The sequence below is a fragment of the Loxodonta africana genome, chromosome 15 (genome assembly GCF_030014295.1).
Source record: "Loxodonta africana isolate mLoxAfr1 chromosome 15, mLoxAfr1.hap2, whole genome shotgun sequence".
Lineage (NCBI taxonomy): Eukaryota > Metazoa > Chordata > Mammalia > Proboscidea > Elephantidae > Loxodonta > Loxodonta africana.
Genome location: NC_087356.1, coordinates 47,266,855 through 47,276,470, shown reverse-complemented (window position 1 = coordinate 47,276,470; position 9,616 = coordinate 47,266,855).

The window sequence follows — 9,616 nt, the reverse complement described above, 5'->3', positions numbered from 1 at the left end:
TGAGTGCACGTGTTCTGAAGGGAGGAGGCACCAACGTTGAAAGGTAACATGAGTTCTAACATGTCTGATTACTTAAAAATCCTATGACCACTTTACGTTCACACCTACTCAGGAGTGAGTTTTCCGTATTACATCTTTCTTATGTGTACTATGAGGTGTCATCTATTTGTGATAAAACGAGGCATGGCACTGGCTTAAATGTGCTTTTTTTGCTCTATAATAATTCTCTATATTTTCAGCATTTATTTAATATTCCTTAAAAAATATATAGACTTTGGGGAGATAGAAAAATTTTTTTAAAGTACACAAAAAACCAATAACAAACATTCCAGCCTCTCCCTCTGGGCCTTGAGAAAGCAGAGCTCTGCAGTTCCTAGCAAAGGTGCTTCCTACCTGGAGATGATGTGGAGTTGGTTGCTCATTGTTTGGATCTGTTCAACCTCACACAAAAGCTCCTGGGAACATCTTCGATCTATGCAGTTCTTAGCAATGATATGGATAAGTCTGGCAAAATGTTGTCCAAAAGTCGCGATTTTTCTAGTAGAAGCAATGAGCTGATCTTTGGTCTACATCAAAAGAAATGAGGAAGTCAAAAAGGAGAATTACCATATGATATAGCAATTCCTCCCTTACGTATATACCCCAAAAAATGGAAATCAGGGATACAAAAAGATCCTTGGACAACAATGTTGATTGCAGCACTACTCATAACAACCAGAAGATGGAAACAGCATAAATGTCCATCAACAGATGAATGGGTAAGCAAAATGTGGCATATGTATATATATAAAATAGAATATTACTCGGCCATAAAGAGAAATGAAGTCCTGATATATGCCACAACATGGGTGAACCTTGAAAACATTATGCTGAGTGAAGAAAGTCAATCACAAAAGGATAGCTATTGTATGATCCCACTTACATGAAATATCTAGAAGAGGTAAGTGTATGGAGATCAAGGTTTATTAGTAGTTACCAGGGGCAGTCAGGAGGGAGGGGGAAAGGAAGACACAATGCTTAGGAAGCACTGAATTTCTGTCAAAAGTGATGAAAAAATTCTGGGACAGTTGATGGTGATGGTTGAAAGATACATAATTAATGTCATGGAACCATACATGAGAAGATCGCTGAAATGGTATATGTTTTGTTACCTATAGTTTTACCACAATAAAAAAAAAAAAAGAAGAAAGGACTAAGAGTGTTAGAAAGGAGCCCTGGTGGGTGCAGTGGTTAAAGCATTCAGCTGTTAAGCAAAAGGTTGGTGGTTCGAACCCACCAGCTACCCCTTGGAAGAAAGATGTGGTGGCAGTCTGCTACCATAACGATTACAGCCTTGGAAACCAGATGGGGCAATTCTATGCTGTCTATCGGGTTGCTACAAGTCTGAATCAACTCGACAGCAACTGGTTTGGTTTTTTGGTTTTATACAGTATCCTCAAGAAATCAGTGGCAAACTCTAAAGCCTCCAAAGCTTGTTTGGCACAACTTATTCCAGCCCAGAATGAATATAAGGCCATTTACTCACAGGTTAGTAAGAAGATCCATCTCCTGAAAACCAGCAGAGGAAGGTGGCCAGTGGCCATACAGCTGTACAGGGCTGGAAGGAAGACAGCCCATTCTCCACAAGAAGCCGCGGCCTGCATGGGCTCAGGCCAACTTTCAACAAGCCTAGGACAGAGCTGAGGCTCTCAAGGAGGGCCAGATGTGGGAATGCCCAGGCCAGAGGAAGTTTTGGCTAGAGCAAAGGTACAAGGACTACAGCCACGTGTGAGCTCCCCAGCTTGGAAATGATAATTGAAGGGTTGGTTACAGAGACACTCATTAGTAAGCTGATTTGAATTTTTTAACTTCCTGGGCCTTACCTGGAAACCCTGGTGGTGTAGTGGTTAAGTGCTACGGCTGCTAACCAAAAGGTTGGCAGTTTGAATCCACCAGGTGCTCCTTGGAATCTCTATGGGGCAGTTCTACTCTGTCCTATAGGGTCACTATGAGTCGAATCAACTCGATGGCAAAGGGGTTTGGTTTTGGTTTGGGCCTTACTTTCTTCATTTGAAAAAAGGAATTTAGACTAAATCAGTTTCCATTCCTTTCCTTTTCTTTCTTTTAAATTTTTTAAACAACAGAGCACTTTATTAAAAAAAAAAAAATCAAACATAATCGTGAAGATTGAGACAATTAACACAGGCTAAAAATTGGTGGCTGTAGCTCATGTAGAGCCTGGACCAAACCTCATCCGCTTGTCTCGGATGAGGAGGTGAGTGGCCCTTTAGTGGGCTGTAGGAAAAGAAGATGAGGGTTGGAAGATGAAAACCAAAGAAATCCATGATTCTTGCTGTTGTAGCCACGCCCATATACAGGATGGATTCTTCCACCCAAAACTGAGTTCAGGTGTTGAGACTGATGGCCACACATACAAACCAAATGGCATTAAAAGATTTATCGCTCACAGAGTGAGTCTCTGGGGAGAGCAGGCAGGCTTCCAGGCAGATGTGAAAATGCCTTGAATGAACAAGGAGAGGAGACAGCCTGGGGCTGTTAGAGGGTCAGGCCAGGCCAAGGGTTTCTGTGTGTGGGCCAGAGCTTGTGTGGTCTGAACTTCTCACCAGCACCAAAGGATGGAATGACCGGTCTTTCTTATAGGCTTTTTCTGATGTGGGGCAAGAAGGGAAGAGGAAGGGGTCGAGCTTGAAAGCACAGCCATCAAAAATGGAGTCAGACTCTATTCTACCTGCCCTGTTGAGAGTGGGCACTAGGGATTATCTGGGAGAACTTACACTTGGCTTGTGCCATACTTTTTGTGACAGCTGGCCCTGGTGGGGAGATTTCAGACTGATAGTCTGGTTTCTCTCCTCTATTATCATGCTGCCCTGACTTCTCCAGTCAGGAAGAGCTCAGTCCTAACAAGCCTGATACTGTTGTTATTGGCTGTCTTAGAATCCAGGTGATCTGCCTCAGGAAATTCTAAATCCATGGCTCCCCTGAAGCCAGTTGTCCCCTTACTTGCCATCCTTAACTCGTTTCTTTTGTTGTTGTTGTTTTACTCAAGAGCACTGGGCACTTTGGTTGTTAAAATCTGGTCAGTAGTAAGATCGGGATTTGGGGAGAATTCTGCATAACCGCCCCATCCTAATAAATGGGCCTTTGTTTTCCTCTTGCCATTTCCTGTATGTGAATATTTTCCCAGGAGCTTCATGAAGTGGAAAGATGATTCACAGTTCAGGGTTTGCTTATTCCTGGGCCTCAGCCACCCACTACTGCCAGCATCCAAATCCTGAGTTAACTAGGATGTCTGAGAAAACTGGAAAGAAAACAGGAGTCAGCCATGGAGAAGAAACTGTTCACACTGCTGATCTGACGACCTTGTGGTAACTGATCCAGGAAGAAACTGGCTGGCTCTGGTAGATAGGGCTGGGAATGGGACGACACAATGAAACATCTGAGCCTTGGATGTGGTCAGTAGCTGCTGACTTTGGCTTTGGCTTTACAGTCATGGGATGCCCAGAATCTACTCTTTTGTTCTGCAACTCCCCCCAGGATGGGAACGTGGAGTCCATGCAGCCCAGCCATGGATTTTGGAGTCATTAGTACCTGAGGCATTGGCAAAAAACAAGACCCCAGGAATTAATGGAATATCAATTGAGATGTTTCAACAAACAGATGCAGTGCTGGAGGTGCCCACTCATCTATGCCAAGAAATATGGAAGACAGCTTCCTGACCAACTGACTGGAAAAGATCCATATTTATGCCTATTCCCAAGAAAGGTGATCCAACCGAATGGAAATATTAGAACAATATCATTAATATCACATGCAAGCAAAATTCTGCTGAAGATCATACAAAAACGGCTGCGGCAGTATAGCGACAGGGAACTGCCAGAAATTCAGGCTGGTTTCAGAAGAGGGCGTGGAACCAGGGATATCATCACCGATGTCAGATGGATCCTGGCTGAAAACAGAGAATACCAAAAGGATATTTACCTGTGTTTTATTGACTATGCAAAGGCATTTGACTGTATGGATCATAACAAATTGTGGATAATGTTGTGAAGAATGGGAATTCCAGAACACTTAATTGTGCTCATGAGGAACCTTTACATAGATCAGGAGGCAGTTGTTCAGACAGAACAAGGGGATACTGATTGGTTTAAAGTCAGGAAAGGTGTGCGTTAGGGTTGTATTCTTTCACCATACCTGTTTAATCTGTATGCTGAGCAAATAATCCGAGAAGCTGGACTATATGAAGAAGAACAGGGCATCAGGATTGGAGGAAGACTCATTAACAACCTGCGTTATGCAGATGACACAACCTTTTTTGCTTGCTGAAAGTGAAGTGGACTTGTAGCACTTACTAATGAAGATCAAAGGCCACAGCCTTCAGTATGGATTGCACCTCAACATAAAGAAAACAAAAATCCTCACAACTGGACCAATGAGCAACGTTATGATAAATGGAGAAAAGACTGAAGTTGTCAAGGATTTCATTTTACTTGGATCCACAATCAACAGCCATGGAAGCAGCAGTCAAGAAATCAAAAGACGCATTGCATTGGGTAAATCTGCTGCAAAGGACCTCTTCAAAGTGTTGAAGAGCAAAGATGTCACCTTGAAGACTAAGATGTGCCTGACCCAAGCCATAGTATTTCCAATCGCATCATATGCATGTGAAAGCTGGACAATGAATAAGGAAGACCGAAGAAGAACTGAAGCCTTTGAATTGTGGTGTTGGTGAAGAATATTGAATATAACATGGACTGCCAAAAGAATGAACAAATCTGTCTTAGAAGAAGTACAGCCAGAATGCTCCTTAGAGACAAGGATAGCGAGACTGCATCTTACATACTTTGGACATGTTGTCAGGAGGGATCAGTCCCTGTAGAAGGACATCATGCTTGGCAGAGTACAGGGTCACCGGAAAAGAGGAAGACCCTCAACAAGGTGGATTGACACAGTGGCTGCAACAATAAGCTCAAGTATAACAACAATTGTAAGGATGGCGCAGGACTGGGCAGTGTTTCGTTCTGTTATGCATAGGGTCGCTATGAGCCAGAACTGACTCGACGGCACTGAACAACAACAACAACGGTACCTGGCAGACACACACTGTAAGGAGTTAGTGCTATTCTCTCTCTTTCACACATTCAGTAAATGGGCTTGTTTTATTCTCAATGTTGGCGCATTGATTTAAACAATGCTTGGTTTTTTTTTTTTTTTTTTCTTGACTAGATTTAATCAGGGAGAGGGCTAAAGAGAATCAGAACAGGCCAAGAATGATGAAAGTTGGCCCCAAAACAGCCACTGGGCAGCGGCTCCCTCCTCCTCAGGCTGTGCTGGCCCTGGAGGGCCATCCTTCAGGAGAGCACAGCCCTTGTTGTCTCTATTTGGGTTGAATTTTTTAAAGGGTGAACGGTTCCCAGTCTATCCTTCTGGGATATGAATGAGTCCTTGAGTTACTTGGTTGGAACTTCTCTTAAATTACTTTCCCTGGTGAAATAAAGTCTTACTAATTGAGCCCAAAAGAGGAGGGAAGACAGAAGTGAGGTGGACTTAATGACATATATATCCAGATAGACAATGAGCCCAACATGTAACAGTGCTGAGTACCCGGCAGCCCCTGAGCCTGGCCCTTGCTGCCGCGGAGCTGCTCAGGCTGTCTGGCTCATGCAGGGCAGCACTGGGAAGGCCCCTGCTCCCACATGGTACCCAGTCATCCCATCACCAAGGCCTGCCTAATCACAAGTACCAGGACGTGTCCTCTCCTCCTCAAGCTCTGAGCCATCAGGAACACCTCCTTGGCCATCTCTCGGGTGATCCGGGTGATTCTGTTCCCACTGTCGGCACTGCTGTCCTTCTGTGGAGGCTGGTCTGGCTCAGCATGCAGCCTGGTTGGACAGCTGAGGGAGCCGGAAGGGGCGCCGCTGAGCTGCTGCTACCGGAAAAGACAGGGTTAGAACTAATGACATTCCTGAAGCCCGTGCCTTTAAACTAGAGTTGGGGTGCTACTATTATTATCATCTTTAAAAGAAGAGTGGGAGTCAGGAGGGCTTTTTGATCCCCCCATCCTAGCAAAAAAAACCCACCGCCATTGAGTCGATTTTGACTCATAGTGACCCAATAGGACAGAGTAGAACTGCCCCATAGAGTTTCCAAGGAGTGCCTGGTGGATTCAAACTGCCAACATTTTCGTTAGCAGCCACAGCACTTAACCACTATGCCACCAGGGTTTTCCCTGTCCTAGCAACTCTCAGCAAACTTCTCTAAATATACAGAAAAACAGTGAGAGGAGGAAAGATAACGAATCCATGTTAATCTGTGCTCCTCATATCTGGAAGTTGCATAAACAGAAACCTGATATACTCAGATCCCAACATAATTAAAATATCAAATTTTCCTTTCCTCTGTTAATTTTCAGGTCTCACCTGGGAGAAGGGACAATTGGTAGCCTCTTGAAAAATTTCAAAAATCCTTGAATGCTCCGACTTTGTGAACCTAAACATTTGCACATCATTAGTCTATATAAAAGGACTTTGCAATTGTAGTGTGAATAATTATAATTTTTTCCCATTAACTTGGCTGTTGTAACTTTCTATTGAGAATGAAAAAAAAAAAAAGAGCAGCCCCTGACATCTAAAAGCGGGCTTTTATACTCATGGCTAAGTCATGTTTTTCTGACATTCAACCCTTAGTGGAGCCTCTCCTGGGCCTTTTGCAGTCTCCAGGATCAGGGCAAGTTGTACTGTACTTTGAGGTAAATCCTATAAAAAGGAGTCAAGAACCTGGCCTTTGTGGCTCTTTGCCTTGCCAGTTAGATCCTGAGCTGTGCTCAAGGTGTAGGTGGGAATATGGATGGGAGCAACTAATGGCCGACTTCTATCCCTACACCTTCCCAAATACCTTAATGCAGCATGCCAGTGCCTCAGAAAGGAAAAAAAAAAAGTCTTGGAAAAGCAAAAGATCACAAACATGATATCCAAAAAAAAATCAAACCCATTGCTGTCGAGTCAATTCCGACTTATAGCAACCCTGTTGGACAGAGTAGAACTGCACATAGGGTTTCCAAGGAGCACCTGGTAGATTTGAACTGCTGACCTTTTGATTAGCAACCATAGCACTTAACCTAAACTGGAGGATATATGTTCACGATTCTATTTGGTCAGATGCTGGTAAACCTAGCAAATATTTCACCAAGAAACCAGTTACCATGGAGTCAATTCCAAGTCACAGTGACCCCATGCGTATCAGGGTAGAACTGTACTCCATAGGGTGTACTCCACAGGGACTCTATTTCACCAAGAGAGGAGCAGAAATCAAAGGTGAACCATGCAGCCCCTTGTGGAGAGACCTGCCATGGGCACTGTGTCCTTCTCACTTCCCCTGGTTAGTCAGCCATGTCAAGTTCAGTCATCCTCCAAGCACACACAAAGGGACCCACTGCTAACTCTGTGGAATCCAGAGACTAAGCCCATTGTCATCAGCATATGTGAAACCCGTGCTTCCTTTAAGGCTGAACTCGAGACTCCCTTCCTCTTAGAAGATATCAAGAGCATCCACTCCATCCCTCCATGATCGTTTTGGCCCAAATTTAAATCGCCTCTGCACCTCTAGACTGTCTTTAGCATCCTATCAAGACTCAAGTCTGGGATCTTAAACGCTAGCAAGCTACCATCTAAGATGCATCAATTGGTCTCAACCCACCTGGAACAAAGGAGAATGAAGAACACCAAGGACACAAGGCAATTGCAAGCCCACGAGACAGAAAGGGACACATAAACCAGAGACTACATCAGCCTGAGGCCAGAAGGACCAGATGGTGCCCAGCTACAACCGATAGTGCCCTGACAGGGAACACAATAGAGAACCCCTGAGGGAGCAGGAGAGCAGTGGGATGCAGACCTCAGATTCTCGTAAAAAGACCAGACTTAATGGCCTGACTGAGGCTAGAAGGACCCCAGTGGTCATGGCCCCCAGACCTTCTGTTGGCCCAGGACAGGAACCATTCCCAAAGCCAACTCTTCAGACAGGGATTGGACTGGACAATGGGATGGAGAGGGATGCTGGTGAAGAGTGAGCTTCTTGGATCAGGTGGACACGTGAGACTATGTTGGCATCTCCTGCCTGGAGGGGAGATGAGAGGTTGGAGGGAGTTAGAAGCTGGCAAAATGGACACGAAAACAGAGAGTGGAAGGATGTAGCTTGCTACCTCATTAGAGCGAGAGCAATTGGGAGTATGTAGCAAGGTGTATATAAGTTTTTGTGTGACAGACTGACTTGATTTGTAAACTTTCACTGAAAACACAATAAAAATTAAAAAAACAAAGACTCAAAATCACTTACGGTGCACCTGCAATGCGTCGGACACTGTGCTTGGAATGAGGACTCTAAAGACAAGTGAGATGGCTTAGCCCTTCTGTGCTAGTGCATACTGAGAATCATCTGGCTTTGCTATTATTTTTGTGTTGCCTCCTTCAATTAAATTGTTACCACTTTCTGAAAACCTGTGGTGTCTACTTCATTGGCCCTGTTTTAGTCAGGTTGAGATGTCCTCTGAAATCTGGGGTGCGTGAGTTGAAGCTTTTTTTGGAGTAGAATTAAATTACACTGAGGGCCAGAAGGCCACCCACATGTAGGCCCAGGAGTAGGTGAAGATAAGGGGAGAGAACTCAGCTGAAAAGGAAAGGAGAAAATGGCAAATATGTGATTTGGTGACCCAGGGGTTAGGAGACTAGGAAATACTTTCAACACGTGTCCCATATTTAACTGTCAAGGACCTTAAGCATCCAAAGCTAGAATTTGTCTCCAGGTTTTTTAATAATGAAAGGGGCCTAGGACTGTGTGTTGGAGACCCCATAGAATTTGTCTCCAGGTTTTTTAATAATGAAGGGGACCTAGGACTGTGTGCTGGAGACACAGGTTATGACTTACAAGTGTTCAGAAGATGCTCAAGCCCTTTCCCAAACCCATGTCCTCCCTCGGCAGGCTCTGACAGATACTACTGTTGAAGGCGCTGGTCTGGTTTGCATGGACGGTGTGTCTCCACCCTCCAGAAGCCACAGCGAGTGGGAGGGTGAAACAGACACAGCAATCTGATGGTGATCCTCCCTTTTCTGAGTTCCCTAACATTCAAGGGCCAGCCCTCGAGGCAAAGTCATCTCCCTCTTATCTTTCAAACTGGAACTGCGTGAAGGACAGGGCTTCTTGGTGTAGAAACCTTGGGTGGTAAGCCCTTGTTCTTCACCCAGAGAAAACCAGCCTACAATAGGAGAGATGACATTCCTTGATGGAGAGGTGATGAGGGCTGAACGAGCCTGCTGTTCTCTGGGATTCTGGATGCCAGCTGACCTGAGCAACCAGCCTTGCCCTGCCCTTTGGGCAGTTATGTGAGATACTCTTGTCAGGAGGTTTGGATGAGAATGTTGGATAAGGAGGGATGTATCAGGTTAAGTTGACAGAAACGGAATGTGTTAAGTTAGTAAATTCAGAGGCATGAAGTGTTAGAAGGATCCCATAGACAAACAGATAAGGAAAGCATGGTATCTGAATTCACAATACCAGAAGGTATGGAGCAAGATGAGACAGAAGATTGTTGGCTACTAAACAAAGAAGACTCAGGTTCCAGGGA